This window comes from Equus przewalskii, chromosome 28 (genome assembly GCF_037783145.1).
Source record: "Equus przewalskii isolate Varuska chromosome 28, EquPr2, whole genome shotgun sequence".
In the NCBI taxonomy this organism is placed as follows: Eukaryota; Metazoa; Chordata; class Mammalia; order Perissodactyla; family Equidae; genus Equus; species Equus przewalskii.
In genome coordinates, this window is record NC_091858.1 from 24,415,555 (window position 1) to 24,433,915 (window position 18,361).

The 18,361-nt window shown below is 44.0% G+C and overlaps 1 protein-coding gene across 16 annotated transcripts in view; it reads left to right on the forward strand.

Moving 5' to 3' along the window:
• IRF2 (interferon regulatory factor 2) overlaps nt 1-18,361 on the forward strand; it is a 91,361-nt gene that overhangs the window by 25,917 nt on the left and 47,083 nt on the right. For 2 of the 16 annotated variants that reach the window (XM_070598510.1, XM_008517267.2), the window contains exon 2: nt 305-610. The exons of 12 other annotated variants lie outside the window; for them this stretch is intronic. The gene's annotated coding sequence lies outside the window, so the exon portion shown is untranslated. Of the gene's footprint in view, nt 1-304; nt 611-9,489; nt 10,063-18,361 lie in introns of those variants that run through there. 2 more of the 16 variants (XM_070598513.1, XM_070598504.1) reach the window with 2 other exon arrangements.

An 18,361-nucleotide genomic window follows, 5' to 3' on the forward strand; every position in this document is an offset into this window, starting at 1 on the left:
TTTCATTTCATTGAGTCTTTATTGAATAATATAACCTGGCAAGATAACATATGGATTATAACCAAGAGTGAGTTGTAAATAATTAGGAAGAAGATACATAATGTCTGTGTTTGACATAAGGCAGAGTGATAAAAAGAGTTGCAAAAATTTGTATTCCCTTCAGGCTTGGGGCCAAGGATAAAAAAAAGTGCTTAAAATTAGCCTGAAGTACTATGAAAGCAAATATGATAATGGTGAAATTACGTTGAACACTCCTTTCTGCAAACAAGTATTTTATTTTATTTATTTTTTTGTGCTGAGGAAGATTCACCCTGAGCTAACATCGGCTGCCAGTCTTCCTCTTTTTGTACATGAGCCGCTGCCACAGCGTGACCTCTGACAGATAAGTGGTGACGGTCGGCCTGTGGAACCAAAGCAGCCTCAGAAGGGGAGTGCACCAAACGTAACCGCTATGCCACCCGGCTGGCCTTGCAAACACATATTTTAAATAAAACTCTGAGAAGAGTTAATTCCTTCACCGAGCATTTTTGAACCGCTGTGTGTGAAGCCCTGTGCTGTGGAGACGTAAAGTTGAAAATCTCATGTTCTCATCATTTCGAGAGACACGCAGGTAAATTACCATCTGTAGTAACAAAAAGAGTGACATGTGTGCTTAATAGAAATGCAGCAAGCAGAAGGCTGGGGGAGAGAAGAGGAAGGAGCTGTAGCTTTGACCGGAGAAGCTGGGGTGTGCTTCACCACTGACCTCCCACTGGCCGTAAGGAGGAGGGCAGTTACTCTTGGCAAATGAGTGAGCGGGGCGTCTTTGGTTGAACGAACAGCAGGAGCAAAGACATAGACTGGAAAATTCTTTACGCTCTTGGGGCCCTCAGAGTTCCCTGGTGTGGCGGGAGCAGACAGATCAAGGGAGTGTCCGGCTCAGTTCCCAGTGGCCCCGACTCCCTCGGGACACGTGTTCCTGTGTTTCCAGGAAAGAAAGGCTTTGTTCTGAGGAAAGAGCAAGCTTTTTGGGAGGAAGGTTCTTGAGGCCTTGGAACACTTTCCCCCTTACATTTAGAAACTGATAGATAATGACTGTTAGCAGCTGGGAGTGGCAGAGCTGTGCACCTGCCTCCTCTGAGAGGAGCGACAGGGAGGCATGCATTCATTGTTCAGAGACATGATGGGCATTGCAGACTGGCCGGATTGCACTGTGGGCAATTCCCAGGCCTGCCTTTGAGGTGCTCTCGTACGTTTCTGGGAGGAAGTGATGCGTTGGTACAAAAATATTTTTTGTACTCTCATTTGGTTGTTTTGATTTGGTTTATAAAGAGGGTGAAGTGATTATGAATAGGTTTCCAATACTCAAGTGAGAAGGAGAAAGGGATGTCATCTTTAATATGGATGAGAAACCCAAGTTCAAGAGCCAAGACAGTGCATGGCAAGGGGCCCCAGAACGACACCTCCCGCAGCACAACTTCTTTGTCTTGTCGGCTCCAAGAGTGGTTGGGATCTCAGTGTCACCTCAGCAGTGAGACTGGCCATTGGCCCAGCAGGTTCCTCCCTACCCAGACATGAGGAGCGCTTGGCCACGTTCTCTGAGTGATGCCCGTGGAAGACCATGGAAGGGCTGGTCCATGGAACCTTAGGGTAGAGCCTAAACTACAGGGACTCAGGAAGCTAGTGCTGCAGTGGTACCCTTTATGCAGAGGGATACCTTCCAAGACCCACAGTGGATGTCTGAAACCGTGGATATTACCAAACCCTATATATACTATGTGTTTTCCTAACTAATGGGCTAACGGGGATGTTGGGTATACAGCGTGGATACGCTGGACATAAGGGTGATTCATGCCCTTAGTGGGACTGAGAGGGATGGCATGAGATTTCATCACACGACTCAGAATGGCGTGCAAATTAAAACTTATGAATTGTTTATTTCAGAAATTTTCCATTTAATATTTTCGGACCAGTTGACCCTAGGTAACTGAAACCCCCAAAAGCAAAACCGCGAATAAGTGGGGGCTAGTGTATTGGTTGTACCACGTTGAGCATTCCTCCCATATGCATCCCCAAAGCATGGCTGAGGTGAAAACCGCGCCACCATCTGGCGCCGAGCCCATCTCAGCTTGGTTGACTGGCTGTGCCGATAGCATTGCATAGGTATTTGTTGAGCTCTTCACCTCCTTGCAGGAATGAGATCTGAAGATCTTATTCAAAGGCCCTAGATATTTCTGATATATTTCTATATATCATGTTCTACATCTATGATCATCGACTGCCTTTTTGATCTGATTATAAATTTTGGAGTATAGTTATTTGTTCCTTAGAGGGCTCAGCAAAATGACTTGCATATACCCAGTTCTCAATAAATGTTGGTTGAATTAAATTGTAACGATTGACCTCGTTCTCCATTTGTTATTTCCTGTCCAGACGACAGACCTATCCCAGTACCTTAGAGCTAATAGGGCTCACGTGCTGTGTTTCCTAGTAAGGAACGGGACCAGACAGAAGGTGGGAAGCGGGTCAGCCATGTGCTTCCAGGGGTTTACTGGGGGCTTTCCCCTCATGAGTCAACAGGGACCCTGATTAAGGTACAAGGACAAGTGGCGCTCTGTTAATCAGCCAACCTTAGGCAAGTCTTCCAGCTGTTTCTCTACCACATCCACCCATATTCCCTGGGGCACAGCTTCTCCATGTTACTAATATTTACACGCCGTCCACACTTCCTCCGTCTTGCCTTGGTTGTTATTCTTCCTTTTGTTTGGAATGTTTTCCTTCTTTTCCACCTGAAGATCTCTTAGCTTTCCAGGCCCAGTTCAGTTGTCCCCTCGTCTTTGAAGCCTTCCAGAGTTGTTTCTTCTGGGCTTTTATATAATACAGTAAAACTCCTCCCAAATGCCTTCCAGAAGATTCACCTATATGAAATGCGGGGTCACCTTACTGTGAGGCTATGAAATCATGGGAGTGAGTCTGATGCAGAGAAAGAACCAAGAAGCAAGGTGTTGAATGCCCGAGTTCCGCTATCGTGGGATGTGTTATGTATGAGGTACATCAGCAGAAGTTTTATCATCCTCGGTTTGTTTCTCTAGAATCACCTTCAGGACAAGATGCCTTGTTTTAGAGTCGGTCATTTGTGTACCTGCTTCCATCGTTGCAGTGTAAACTCTTTTGAGTACAGAGATCCTGTCCTCATCATCTTCGTAATCGGCCACAGAGTAATGCTTGGCACATCCTGCTCTTCACGGTGCTTGGCTCAGTGAGATTTTTTTGGATGAAATGTTGCGTAAATGTGATTTAGAAGTTTGTTAACATACTTAGCTCGATTCACCTGGCAAATGTCATGAAAGTAGTAGAATTATTCGTTTTTAGGTTGCATGCTTTTTGCAGTCATTTTCCCCCTCTGCTTGCTTATCACCTGCTCTTAGGAAGTTTCACCCATCACAGCTTTTCCTCCCAATCCCCTGCCCCCAGTGGGTCCTCTAGAATAGTCACCCAATTTCTTATCAATAAATAATTACTACATATCAATGTGCAAGGTACTGTACCTGATATTTTGGGAGATTTAAAGATGAATGAGATTCCTGCTCACCAGGACTTTACACACAGATATGCCTGTTTTCAAGGCCGTGAAGCTGTGAACTTTGGTTACGTTAGAAGATGGAAAGAATCAGGATAAGAAGTCAGAAAGGTGGGGTGGGGCTGAATTATGGTGGCTAGGAGTCCAGATTTTATTCAGTGGGCATTGTGTAGCCACTGAAGGATTTTGAGCAAGGTGATAAGATGTTTGGGAGGATTAAGCTGCCCAGCACTGTTCACGGTGGAGACTACGGTCGTATTCCAGAAGATGGACCCTGGGTAGCTTCCTGCTCCTTGTGAGCCAATCTGGCCTTGTCCAGTCTGCTGTTGGGTGGAGTACTGGCTCTACTATTTGACAGTTTCACTGGGGAGGTCTTAGGGGGAGATCAAAGCAATCATCCCATACTTTTCCTCCTAGTATGAACTTCCCTTTATCCATGTCTTTTTCACAGTAGCTCTGCCAAGTTGCTGTTAACATCTCTGTTTATAGATGAGGAAACTCAGATTTGGAGAAGTTAGAGGTTGAGTGGTGAAGTTCGAATCCAGATGTGCTTGACATGACACCTGGGCTCTCTCCAACACATTCTGCTTCAACAAGGAGAGAGAAGGTCCTGGAAGGGGTTGGCTGAAGGGAAATGGGGACCATACAGTGGATGCCAAATCCAACTTCCAGGTACCATTTGGGACTTGTGTAGTGGCAATAAGTATCTTGTAAAAATATTTGAAGACCATTTTGCAGTTTGCAAAGGAGAGACGCGTTCTTGCTTCTGAGGTATTCCTGTACTTTGAGTAGGTAGCAATTTGGCTCTCTTTTTCCAGTTAGAATTCACTGGTAATCAGGATGTCTCATCTCAGGAATAGAAACAAGCTTGTGAAAACTGTAGTGCATAAGTTTATAGTTTGTGAGTTGGACCTCAGCCTGATTTGAACATAAAGAGTTGAGTTGGATGGCTCTGTAATAATAGTGATAATGGGTAAGGTTTATTGAGACCTTCCTAGCAGGGGGGACAACTTAAAGGAAAGTCCGAAAGGAGAAGTGGCAGCAAGGAGGCCGTCAAGGACAGCCTGGTGGATATGGAATGAAGGAGGGGAATCATTTATTCTCATCCAGGGGAAAAGATAGACAGAACCCTTCAAGGTCAACCTCTCACAGAGCAAATGATTTCAGGCAGCCGTCTTGGGAAGGCCTTGGTTTTCAACACTCTTCCAGTAATGGGTTTGAAATCAGATGGCAGCAAGCAGTTTTGTCATTTTATGCAAATAGGTTTTCTTAGAAGGTTCCAGTATGCTGGCCCTTCTAAGAATCTCTGTTTTTTGACTTTTCAAACTTAAGTACTGAAAGCATTGCCGTCTCTTCTTTCCTTATGTCCCCTTGGCTTTTCTGTATTCCAGGTGGGCCCAAACACACCCACTGTAGGTCTGTAGAGTGTGGAAAGCGAGTGGAAGGTATGCCTTGACTTGCGTGATAGAAGCAACTCAGACAATTCAGGTCCCGCCCATGTCCTGCCCTGCTCCTCCTCCCCAAGCCAGCGTGTGTGTGTCTCACGTATGCACTTTGTCGTCCATACTTTTCTCGCATGCATCCTTGTATTTAACTTTTTTGCACTTTCCCTGTGTCCTGGAGGACTAAGATCTCTTTTCCAGGCTACTGCTGACTCACATAGCTGGCTCCAGGGAGACCAGCCTATTCATGGAAAGAGGGACGGTCTTAAATGAACTCTTCACGTAACTCCCAAAAGGAGAAGCTCTGCCTTCCAGAGTGCTTTACTTCTGTTCTGCAAAGGCGGTGCTCAGAGGACATGCTGATTCAGGGAAAACAGGGTCGCTGCTTTTCCCATTTTCCATATGGAAAGAAGGTTTGCACATGCAGTATGAGCCTCAGTCCATATGCTTTGAAATCTGTCCATGAGTCTTGCTTTGCTGAATTGTGCAATCTGATGCCATCTAGGTAGTGGAGTCTGCCGCCAAACACACCCGGTGGTGCCAGCGTGATTTCAAGTTGATGAAATATTTTTAAAAGTCAATCTACCCTTTTAGGTCCTTATTGCCTTCTATGAAACCTTCTAGAAACTTCTTTAAAAAGGTGATGGATTAAAAGAATGCTCTTAGATTTTTATAATTTACATGTATCTGGAAAGTAATTTATCTGTGCAACTTCACACAACGTCCTCATCGTCTTATTTTATTTGACAAGAAAGAATACTACATTTATACCTGCAGCAGATTGAATGATCATTGTAAACTTTTGTTTTTTTGGAAGACATTTTTCACACATGATTAAATTGCTTAGGAAACATTCCTAGAGGTAACATGACTGGGTCAAAGGATGTCACTTATCAAATTTTTGATATCTATTGTCAAGCTGCTGTCTGGAAATTTTGTACCTGTTGATACTCCAACCCATGCTACATGTGAGATGTAAACATTCTAAATGTTTTACATATTTCCTCACGCAATCCTCACAAAGCCCTGTGAGAACAGAGAGGGTCAGTAACCTGCCCAAGGTCACACAGCTAAAAAGTGATGGAGCTGGAATTTGGAGCCAGGCATCTCAATTTTAGTCCACACTGTTGCCTTTTCTGCTCTGTTACTTCCATGGCAGCCGGTATGAAAAAGTTAAAAAGGGCGTGCTCTGATGAGACTCTTACTTCCTTCTGTGAGCCCCAGGGTATGGATATGATCTCTTCTTTAACCCTCATTCTTGATGCATCAGATAGAGAGGTTTCCTGAGGCAAAACCTTTGGTCTTTACATTCTTTATGAAACTGTATAATTCGGAAAATATTCTTTAAGAAAGAAGCAGCAGTCACTTTGGGGAGCCGGCCCCTTTCCTCGGTTCTCCTTGCCCCCTCTTCTGCTGGCTGCAGGCTAGGAAAGACAGGTGACAGTGTTAAATCCTTACCCCCATAACTCTCCTTCAAGTGTCGGTGGGCCCCGTGCCTGCCCGTCAAGGGTGCCTGTTGTTGCCAACATCCCCTGAGGGGGGATGTCAGACGGAGTGTGAAGGTTTTACAAAGTTTGCTTAGGGTCTTCAGGTTTTCAATGCATGCTTGTGTTTGCTGCTGGATCTGGTGAGAGATCTCACACACACACACATACACACACACACACACACATGCACACAATTGTTTTCATCAGTGCAGCCCTGGGGTTATGCAGGGTCAAAAGACTTCCTCTTTTAGGAACAGCCCCAGACAGCTCACTTATTTTCTCGTTCCATCCTTGTTTGTGGGTGACTTGTATTCTTAACTGCCCCTCCCTCAGAACAAAGACCGAACGAAACAGAAAGTGTTGGGAGATGCCACGAAACTGGCTCTGTGTTTTCTTTCTGATCTGTAGGCCTGGGGGACTTGAAGGTTGGTGTTCCCGAAACGTTCTTGACAGGAGGAAGCAACTGTCGGAACGAGTGTGGTCTCCAAGTAAAGCTCGGGAAACACACCCTGTTTTTAGTGTTTATGCTTGAGGACCCAAAGGGCCTGGTAGATGGATACTGTCTGCTCAGGGTTGAGGCCTATTTTGGATACTCAGGTCTGTGATAATGCAGCTCAGTGATGGAGAGTCAGCTTTGGCATGGGCTCGGGCACAGCTTTCTCTTCTTAAAATGGGAATAATAATAATACCTGCCGCATAGGGTTATTGTGAGGGTTAAGTGAGAAAATGTATGTAAAGCATAGGGTTTAATACCAGCTACCTCATAGGTGGTCTATAGTCTTTGCCGTCGTGGTCCCTACCACCATCATTATCTCCTGGGGAATCAGGAGAGCACTTTTTTGGAGGCAAGTTTTGACTTTTTTATGCATATATTTGTATTCAGGTTGGTGCATGCAAATGTAAATTCTGGTATAAGTGCCTTGGCGCTCACGGTAGGAAGGTCTCTGGGGACCCCTTCACCTTGACCATCCTTTCTTCACACTGCCAGGAGGACGTATGTGCCCAAGGATCTCTCAACTGAACTTCTGCTCAAGTCCCACAGATCCTAAACTGTTCACTGTGTCTGGTACTTCTCATATGGCAATGATAGAGCTGTCCTTTCATTCAAAATTACTGTAAGTGATTAAAAAATGGAGGAGGTAAACTTTGCAGACGATTCCTTGCATGAATTTGCATTCGTGCCCCTATACATATTTAGTCTTTTCTTTTTCACACGATGGTCTCCACAGAGCAGTAGGGTTTATATTAAATGGGAGAGTGGCCCCTATGCCCATTTCAGTGGATGAGGGAGTTTTCGTTCATACGGCATAAACAATAATCAACAAACAAATAAACTTGATTTAACTTGATACTCACAAAAGTATTCTTTGAAACAAATTTAATTTTTGAAATCAAAGATTTAAAATGTTATAGGAGAAGGGGCAGTGTCATTGTAAGAGAACTCTAGAGAGGATATTTTAAGGAAATCTGAATCCTAAAAATTTTCTTATTTTATAAATACATGTTTTATGTATTAGATTGGTTAAACAAAACATGTATACATATTGTTAGGTAGACCTAATGTAAAGGCAATAAAAATTTTGAAATGGCTACTTAAGATTTCAAATTTTATAAAAATATTCAGCAAAAGTATTTCTCCACTTTTTAAGATGCAAAAGCAGTTTGCATTAAACTTTTTCATTTCAGGCCTAAAAATGTGCTGTTACTCACTAATTTAAGCATAGGGCATGCCAGATTAATTTAGAATGTTAGCACAATTTAAAGAAGATGCTGATTCTCCTTGTATAACATGGGAACAATCATATATTCCAAGGATAGAAATAACTTGAAATTAATTACAGATCCGAAATCCCTTATTTGCAATCCAAAAAGCTTTGAAAATTGAAAGTTTTTATCATGACTCATTTGGCAGCGTACTCTGCCCTGATTGGCATGAAGCTATTCCTAGTTTTTACTAGTCCCAGTTCGTGTGAATGTTCATATTTTACTGCAGAAATATTACTGTATTGGATGAAGGGGTTCTGCTCCAAATATTGCTGGGGGTGTTATGTTCTGTATGGTGTCTGCACCCTGTTATTTCTCTAAAATCCAAAACCTGCTGAATTCTGAAACGTATCTGGTCCAAGCATTTTGAATAAATGAGCAACTATCTCCTACAACCAGAATACTCTCACATCCTGGTTTTTCCGGGGACAGTCCTCTTGACATCTAAATGGGGCAAGGTATAATTATAGATAAGGCTGAATTCACACTCAAAAGTGTTCCATTTTGGGCAATGAATGATATGGCCCCCATACTGACCATCTGTGAGTTCTTGGTAATGGACAGTGTGATGCTGACGGGCATCAGTAAGTTTCTAGTGAATGCTCATATAAATAAACAAGATTCCAGATCATATCTTGAAACCCTAAAATAACTTAAAGCATTGTTTATAAGAAATAATTTTTTAAATGTATAGTCTACTGCTTTCTTAGACAGAATGCCCCACAGCATTTATATACACCTTTTTTTTTTTTTTTTTAGCGGCATATCATCATTTTTCTCATTGTAATTGCTTGTGTGCCAGCCTTCTTTTACTAGGCTGCAAGCCCCTCCTTTCTTCCCCCTTTGATTATCTTTGATGCCCAGCGACACGGTCAGTTCATAGTTTATTTATTAAGCATCAGCCTTGGCCACACTAGGCCCTGGGAACAGAGTGGTGAATGCACAGAATTGGTCTTGGCCTCATGGAGATTCTTGTCAAGTGGGGCAGACAGATTTGGGGACCTGGTCTCCCCTGGGGAGACTAGGGAGGCTGGCTGAGGAGGTGATTTTGCAGCTAAGACCTGAAGAATGTTAGAGTTACCCAGTGAAAGGGGTCGCTCTTGAGACTAAGGGCCGATAGGTGCAGAGGCCTTGGGGCAGACCCACTGGCTGGAGTGAGGACAGCAGGGGTTATGACACTGGAGCCAGTGCATGTGACAACAATGGGCTTTAAGCTGGTGATACTTGTACTTTTACTAGAGTATTGTGGCTGCAGGCAGATAACAGATTGGGGGTGGGGGTGGGGCAGAGCAGTCAGTATGGCCACTTGGTACCAGCTTTGTTGAAGGAAGGAATTGTTCTTGACCCACGGGTTTCGCTTTCTCTTCCTACGGTGTTAGAGTTATTCTCTTGGAGAACAGTAAATGTGTGCTCTGCTTGTTCCTTTGCGGCCAAAGTAGTTACTGAAATCGTCAGCCAAGTTGGAGCAAGGAGAACGGAAGGTTATTCCGGCTTCTGAATTCTACAAGTTGAAGAAAAGTTGTAAATGAGAAACAAAAAGCAAAACCCTTACTCACGGTGGGCCTTTTTTGAGCCAAGTGCTTGAAAGGCTGTGGGAGTAGGAACTATTGTCATGAAAGAAAATGAAACTATGCCGGGAATGCCGGCTTTGGGGGCTCCGGTGACAACTTGGAGCTGGCCCGAAAAGTCCCACAGAGAATACGGTGGTGTGGGGCCTCTGAAGGCTGAATATTGAAAAAAATGCCATCCGTCGCAGCTCAGGAAGGTGTGCTTCTGACTTCTTTCCTTTGCTGCCAACTTGACCTGTGAGGTGAGGCTGTGTCACTTGGAAACCAAACTTGTGTTTTAAAATTTAAATAACTTCAATTAAATATTAGTATAGAAGTCTGACTGGAGGTAAGTCTTTGATGCTTAAACCTGAGAGCCTTCTCTAAAATATTCAGGCGAGCTTTTTGGTCGGCTCACTTGTAGTTTTGTACACAACCTACAATTTCAATGAATTATGGACCATCCTACCTCGTCTTCCCCAGGAAATGAGCTGTGAGGCTCCTTGTTCAGGTAATTGTTGCTTGACTACTCTGCCCCTTATGGATGGACCGATAAAGTGATTGATGGGGTGCACTTCATACAGTTGTGGTGACTACGTTAAGAAAAAACTGCCAGTAGTTTAATTTAAGCACCACAGAGGGAATTTTCTCGAGTTTGTTGTATTTGCAGAAATGCTGTCATTTCCCTCTCTGGGCCGTAAATCACTTATGTACTTTATTGTCTTTCTCGCCAAGTCTTTTCATTGCAACTAATCTCAGACTTACACTAAAGTTGCAAAAATAGTACAAAGAATTTTTTTTGCGAAGTTTTGGAGGGTAACTTGCCAACGTGACATCCCATCACTCCTGAATACTTGAGGGTGTGTTTCCTGCACACAAGGACACTCTCCAACATGACCACAACATGACTGTCAGAATCAGGCAATTGATGTTAGTAGCATCTAATCCCACAGGCCCCATTCAGGTTTGCCAGTTGTCTCAATAATGTTCCTTCCTGCGAAAGAATCCGATCCAGGCTCAGGGGTCATGCATCTTTAATCTTTCCTTAATTTTCATGAACTTGACATTTTTGAGAATTACAAGCCAGTCATTTTATAGAAATGTCCATCAGTTTGGGTGTGTTGGCAGTTTCCTCGTGCTTAGATTCAGGTTGTGCATTTTCTGCAAGAATATCACAGACGGGATGCACAGACGGGATGCTCTGTTCTTCTAATTCCATCCTCTCAGGTGGTGTATGACTTTGACTTGTTCCTTTACTGGTGGTGTTCATTTGATCATTTGATTGAGGATCTATGTGTCAGGCTTCTCCATTGTAAAGCTACTCTTTTTCCTTTTGTAATGAAAAATATTTTGTGGGAGGTGCTTTGAGACTTTGTAAGTGTCCCATTTCTCATCAATGTTTTACCTACTGGGTTTAGCATCCATTGATGTTTCTTGACTGAATAATTGCTGCTTCCATAGCTGCCAAACGGCGATCTTCTAGTTTCATCATCTTTCCACATTTATTAGTTGGCATTCTACTTTCTGGGAAAGCTTTCTCTTCCCCCTGTTTACTTTTTCATAGATCTCTGTTTTGTTCAGTGGGCTGTAACACATTTTTTTATTATTTTGATGCTCAAATTGTCTCAGTATTAGCCAGTGGGAGCCCCTTCAAGTTGGCTGCTATGTCCTCTTGATGTGTTCCCAGTATTCTTTCAGCACTTCCTTACTTTCTGGCCCAAAAAGATGATTCAGGCTCATCTTTTGCTTCCTCTGTCCTAGCCTTGGAATAAGCCATTTTTCCAAGAGGGCCTGATTCCTTTTAGTGGAGAGTGGTATTTAGAAATGAAGATTTGGGCACTACATGCTCTCATCACCACTGGCGTATTGCTGCCCCCAGACTCTCTTAGTGGACGGGGTTAGGGAATATATGTACTATTTACATATATACTGACACACGCATACTTTTTACATCTGTATTTATCGAGATGTATGAAAAACCATGAATTCAGTCCTATTCCAATCCAACAACCAGTGTCATTCTAGTTTTCTTTCTGTATTTGAACTTCCTTCTCCAATAGTGAGAAACCTGGCCCCCTTAATGTATTAATTCATTTAATCAATTGCCTATGTGTATCCAATCTCACGTCCATATGGCCACCCACCACAACGAGGATGCCCTCCTCACCTCACTCCTTGACTCCTATACTCTGGACAGGACTGCTGCCCTCCTGTACAGGAGCCTATGTGCTCTGCTTGGGCCCTGACAGCCCAGTCTGGGCTGCTCTCTTCCTCCTGTATTTATCCTCGCTGCCCAACGTGGGTTTCAGTACTCCACAAGCCAGGTGCTGCCGCCTCTTCCCACCCAGCTGGATACCTTCTTTATGCCAATACCCCACACTGGGATGCCTCTGCCACGCTCCACTAATGTCTACTATGTTAAGTTTGCTAGGGCTGCCATAACAAAGTACCATAAACCGAGTGACTTACACAACAGAAATTTATTGTCCTACAGTTTTGGAGGCCAGAAGTCTGAAATCAAGATGGCGGCAGGATTGGTTCCTTCTGCAGACTGTAAGGGAGAATCTGCTCCATGCCTCTCTCCTCGCTTCTGGTGGTTGCTGGCAAGCCTTGGCCTTCCTTGGCTTGTAGGCACATCACTCCAATCTCTTTCTGTCTTCATATGGCCTTCTCCTGTCTGTGCCCAAATTTCCCTCTTCTTTTAAGGACACCAGTCATATTGGATTTAGGGCCTATCTTAATCCATTGTGACCTCATTTTAACTTGATTACATCTGCAAAGACCCTATTTCCAAATAAGGTCATATTCACAGGTTCTGAGTGGACATGAATTCTGGGGCAACACTATTCAATCCAGGATATCTGCTTTGCTCAGTTCCACCTACTAGGCTTTTGAGCTAAATCAGTCATAAAGGGAGGAAGGGGGGGAGGGAAGGTAAAAGGAAGCTCTCAGTCATTTTGAGAAGAGTGTTCTCTGTTGCCATATTGTTCTTATTTTCTAGTCTAAAATTACAGTGCTCTGCTGACATCTGGGCTCTTGGAAAACTGAGGACTTGGAGTGAGCACAGGATGGCACTCACTGTGATGTCGTAGGACTTTACGATTCCTCATGGGGACCGCACCCCTTAAGACACTCTGTGCTGTAAAGTGTTGCAACCTGTTACTCTAACTGTTCAGGAAGCTTCCTCACCTGATATGGAGCCACGAGGCTTGGGGTGCTCCCCTCCTCTTGCTGCCCAGTTCTGGGCCAAACAACTGTGTCCTGGTGCGCCCTGGCAGTCCTGTACTAGGCGGTACTGGCTGCCTCCGAGAGTCAGCTGGAGTGCGAGTGGGGGTGAGCTCCGACTGTCATCAGCGCTGTCCAAGAAGAGAGCAGTGTGTCAGCGCTGGGACTCGAGCCATGGGGAAGCCATCCATGGCCCAGCATGTCTTAGATGTTTGTTACCCTCATGGTTGAAAATCGACCCCCACTCTGCTTTTTTTCACTTATTAACTTGTATTATATTCTGAACTATATTGAATTATTTATTATTTATATAGAATATATAAAAACACATCCACAGGATATATAATTATATATATTAGCTACATGAACATATATATTCTGAACGTTTTTTTGTACAAATACAATATTCTCGTATAGTTGCAATATTCCATTATTTGAGTCTGCCGCATTTTATTTAACCATCTTCCTACTGGCTGGTACTTGGATCAAATTAAATTTTTTGCTATTACCAATAATGCTCTGTCGAACATCCTTCACCATAAATTTGTGCCTGCGGGAACTGTTAATTATTAAATATCCAGTGTTGATCAGATAGTAGGCTAGGCACTTTTCACATCCTCTTTGATCCTTACCACAAACCCTGGGGAAGTGATCCCCATTTTACAGGTGAGAAAGCTGAGGATGAGGACGTTGGGTTCTGCTACCCCGGCTTTTGGTCCCTGAAGCAGCGCCCTGGGGAGAAGCCATGGGGATACCCCCAAACCTGAGTGGCTCCTACAGTTGTGGAGAGTGGCAGAGACTAAGGAATCTCTGAGTTTGGAGGGGAATGGCAGGTTGATTTCTCATTTAAGGTCACAACTCCCCAATCCTAGTCTCATATAAGGTATGGTGATAAGGAAGTGGCACTAGCCATAGGCTCACTCCTTGCCCAGTTGTGGTGGACACGGGCCTTCCCTGGTCTCCACTCTGCCCGTGGATGGCCATGCTGTCCCGGAGTCATGGTGGCTGTCGGACCCTGAGTGATGTCCTGCATCGTGGCCACCATCCTGCTCGATGATAAATAAGGACAGTGCTAGGCCCTATGGAGATCATAATCATTTTTTAGGAAGTTCCAGGTCAAATTAATTAGCCAAGAGTCAGACAAGATCGATAGTCATTAATATCCAAATATTCCTCAGGGCTCTCATATCAGTACGAGCAAACGATTGTTGTGGTAACAGTTGAGTCTGCGTTGGTCAGGTGAAGCCTTTTTGGAAGGGTGGATTTAAAACTGGCCCCTCGATTCCAAGAGAGAAGTGAGTTGGTGTAGAGCCGTGTAGAACGAACAGGGTGCTGAGCAACTTCAGCTGATTGGAGCGGGGCTTGCGGGCATGGGGGTTTGGCTCTTGGTAGAGGGCCAGATACTACAAATGAGGGGGAAGCAAAATGGCCTCATAGCCAAGAGTTTGCTCTTCATATACAGGGCAGGGGTGAAAACTGACAAATACCCAGAATGCTTCGCTCGTTAGCCCTTTCAGATCCTTACAGAACTGTTAATGTGAAATTAACATTAAGATGATGGAGCATCAGCTTTCTATGGGGCTTATTTGTGCTCCTGGTATAGTTCTCCAGGTTGATCAGTAATAGGCCGGGCAGGGAGCTCTTTCTTCTCCCCTGCTTTCAGAAGACCCCCTCAGGACGCAGGTGGCCCATGCTCTGGGCCAGGTGACCCTGCCTTATGGCAGAGGGAGACACTAAAATGAAACACCTGGAGCATACATCCAGGGACTCAAGAAAAAATACCCACCTGGTTCTTTCCTGTTGCTTTCTTAAAGAGGGGATGGAGGTGAAGGGGTGGAGAGTGGAAAAATATTTTTATTTTGGAAGCGGGGTTGGGGAAATATTGTTTTCCTAGTATAAATTACAAAAATAAAGCTCTGCCTGGACAGGATATGCAGTAGGTCTTGCTGATTTCCACCAGCCAGGAAGGTACTAAAAGGGGCAGGAAGCGTGAATTACTTGCGTGGGGGGCCAGGGAGGGGTGTTTGGGAAGCTGCTTTCTACTCATCAGGCCCAGTTCCAGTTCCTGCAGCTTGAGCGTGCTTGGGGTTCTCCTGGCCCCTTCAGCACAGGCTCCCAGTGCAGGTGCTGTGTCAGACTGGGAAGCATCGGGTCCTCGATGCCTCTTTAGGTGGCCTCAATTTGGCCTCATAATCCAAACTGAGTAAGCATAAGACTCCTGTTTAAATCGGAGCGCTACCGCTCAGCAGCTGTGTGACCTTGGGCAAGTTATTTAACCTTGCGTGCCTCAGTTTCTTCATCTATAAAATGGGGATTTTGGGTAGCTCTTACCTTACAAGGATTGTTGTGAATCAAGTGAACTAACAGTCATAAAGAGCTTAGAACTTGCCTAACAGCTTTAAGCACTTAATACCCGTTAGCAATTGTTAATGTCATCATGGTGTAGCGTGGATACCGTATACTCTGTACCTGCCAGCTGGTGGTGTTTTTGAGGGCTTGCAGGTCTGGACGTGGAAAAGGATTACTCACACAGAAGCTCCTCCGCTTACCAACAGGTTGCCTTCCAAAATTAAGCTTGCAGAGTGTCAGGCCTTTCAAAACCAGGCTTTTCTCAAAATAGAGCAGTTTTGGTATTAGGTGGGTGATCTGCCTCTTCAGGAACTCCCTGGGGGCTCCTATGCAGATGCTTTGTTTTTACCAGACACCTAACCCCTCCCTGTGATTGGGAAAGACCAGAACCGTCCTTGAAACTGTGTGTGTATCTTTGGGGACAAATGGTGCCTCATTCATACTGGCCACATTTCAGGAGGCTAGTGGCTGCCTTGGTGGACTGGGTGGATATAGAACATGTTCAGGATTGCTGGATAGGGCTGGTCTGTGCTAATCCGGTGCCTGTTGCATGCAAGGTATAAGACTACATAGTTCTACATATTAACATATGTAGCAATGCTAACTAGGTTTCCAGCTGGGAAGGAGTGTTTGTTTCAGTGGCGTAAGGCACATAAAAATGAAACAAAGACTACAAGGCAGCATAAGATACATATTAAAGGCAGTGTGTTTCATGAAGTCAAAAGAAGTTTTGAATTGGCCAGGATAGGCTTTGTGGAAGGGATGGCATTTGAACAATCTGTAAAGGGGTGGTTGGCTATTTCCAGGCTAGACTTTTCTGCTGAGCTCCAGCCTCACATATCTAATTGCCCACCCATCATCTCTTTTTGGATATCCCAAAGATATCTCAAATCCAATAGACCTGAAACCAATCTCAGTATTTCTCCTCTTAAACCTTCCACATCCCCTGTTCCAGAGCGTGTGGCCTTACCACTCCCCTGGTCTGAAGAAGGGAAAAAGGAGGTCACAGAAGTCCAGATAAGATTGAAGGGGGAAGGGAGTCAGAATTTCAGATAGAAGAGCATGGTGACCTCTGTTTTTCTCTCTGAGGTTGGAGGCAAGATCATTTGCTGGGACTGATCAATGTGCAAGAGAATTAGCGAGTGTGAAGGTGGAAGCTCTGAAATCGCTTCTGTGGGGAACAAGAACAGGAGCTATGAGTCTCTGCAAAAAGATCTGCAGAGACTTTGAAAGCTCAGGTGAGGTGGTAAACCAAATAAACCAAAAATCGATCATGGTATTATTATTATGACTGGGTATCTTTCAGCCCAGTCATGAATTTTTGCCGCATGATCAGACAGGAGGAGAAAGGTAGACCCATTTGTAGAGGAGAGGTAGTAGGGCAGCTGTGTTGGGGAGCGAATGGGGCCAGAGAGTGGCCATTTTGGGGAGAGGGAGCAGGGAAGCGGACTGTAGGGTTCTGAGTCCTCTCTCGGAAAGGTGCACGCGACATAGATGTCACGTCTTCCATGTATTTTCAGGCTTACTCCCTGGATGGAGAACTCCTGTTCTCTTTAGGCTGCCCTGAGAACTGTTTCGTAGAATGACCGTTGGGTCACCTGCAGTACTGAAAACCAGTTATATTTTGGTGCCTTTCGAGCACACACGTGGAGGCCATAAGTCAGTTTCTCTGTCAGCTTGGGGTTGCAATGATGCAGCACAAGTTGCTATCAGAGGTGAAATCACCCTGTTTCAGGTGCCACAGTAGTTTGTGGTCAGAGGCAGGGAAATTTTTGTAAAGTAGCAATGGTAATATCTTCTAAAAGGATGTAGAAAATGTGCCTGATAAGAAAATTGTGGGTAGAATGGCGAATATGCAAAACTGTAATCTGGACGATTCTCAGTATGGGAAACTTGTTCTGTGGTATTTAAAGGCATTTGAGAATTTTAATTTCATATGCATTTATATTCCATTCACGATGAAATCTATTCACCACTGGCCTCCCTGTTTTTCCATGACTCAATTGGAGATGTTTATTAAATGTATGGGATCTGGAAGGCCATTGGGCTAATAGGTACTAAATGGTTGTGATACCTACACTTAGCTGCATATCAAAATTACCTAGGATAGTAAAAAAATTCCTGATTCCTAAGCCCTAGAGATTTTTATTCAGTAGGTCTAGGATGGGCCTGGGGAATCTTTTTTTTTTAATTCCCCTGGTAATAATGTTGCACAGGCAGTTTTGGGATGCTGGTATAGTTAACTAGAAAAGTATAAAAAAGTATGACTATACGTTATGATATATTGAAGGTAGTCATTTGCAGCAATCCTGCCACATCATTCAAGGTTGGGTTCTTGAAAAATGCACATAGTAGGAGAACTCATGGTTGAATTGCTTAAAGCCTTGAGAAAAACTGGGCTAGAGACTACAATCTTTAAATGACTCTATGCCATACATCTTTTTAAAAGTTCAATAAAATGAAATGATGAATGAATGAAATAAGGGTTAGATCAGTGATACAATGGATATCATACAATTGATTTCCATTGCTCACTAATTCTCCTGAAGTTTAACAAAACTTTTAAAAACTGTTTTTGCATTGATGCAGATAATGTGTACACTGAGAGGCAGGCTTTTTTCTGTGTCTGGCACCCTCTCCAAATGTTAAATGTCTTTCTGATTTCATGACTGGTAATTGTTGACTTCATCCTCCAGGGCCCCACCAGAGTATGTAAAGTGATTTGAATACTGTAGGCAGAGAAGGATTAAGTATAGCCAAATGGGTAGGTCTCAGCCCCTCACTCTAACAGACAGAGTCCTATTATCTTCCCTGTAAACATGATATTTTCGTGCCAAGCACATGCCATTAGACTTCTCTTCGACGTTTCACTTCTGTCTTCCGAGAGTCAGTACAGTTCTAAGTGTTTGCTGCTTCTCATCTTCCTGTACCTTCTCTTCTGCTTTCGACTTTCCACCATTACCTCCCCTCCGCCCGCCACCGACATGC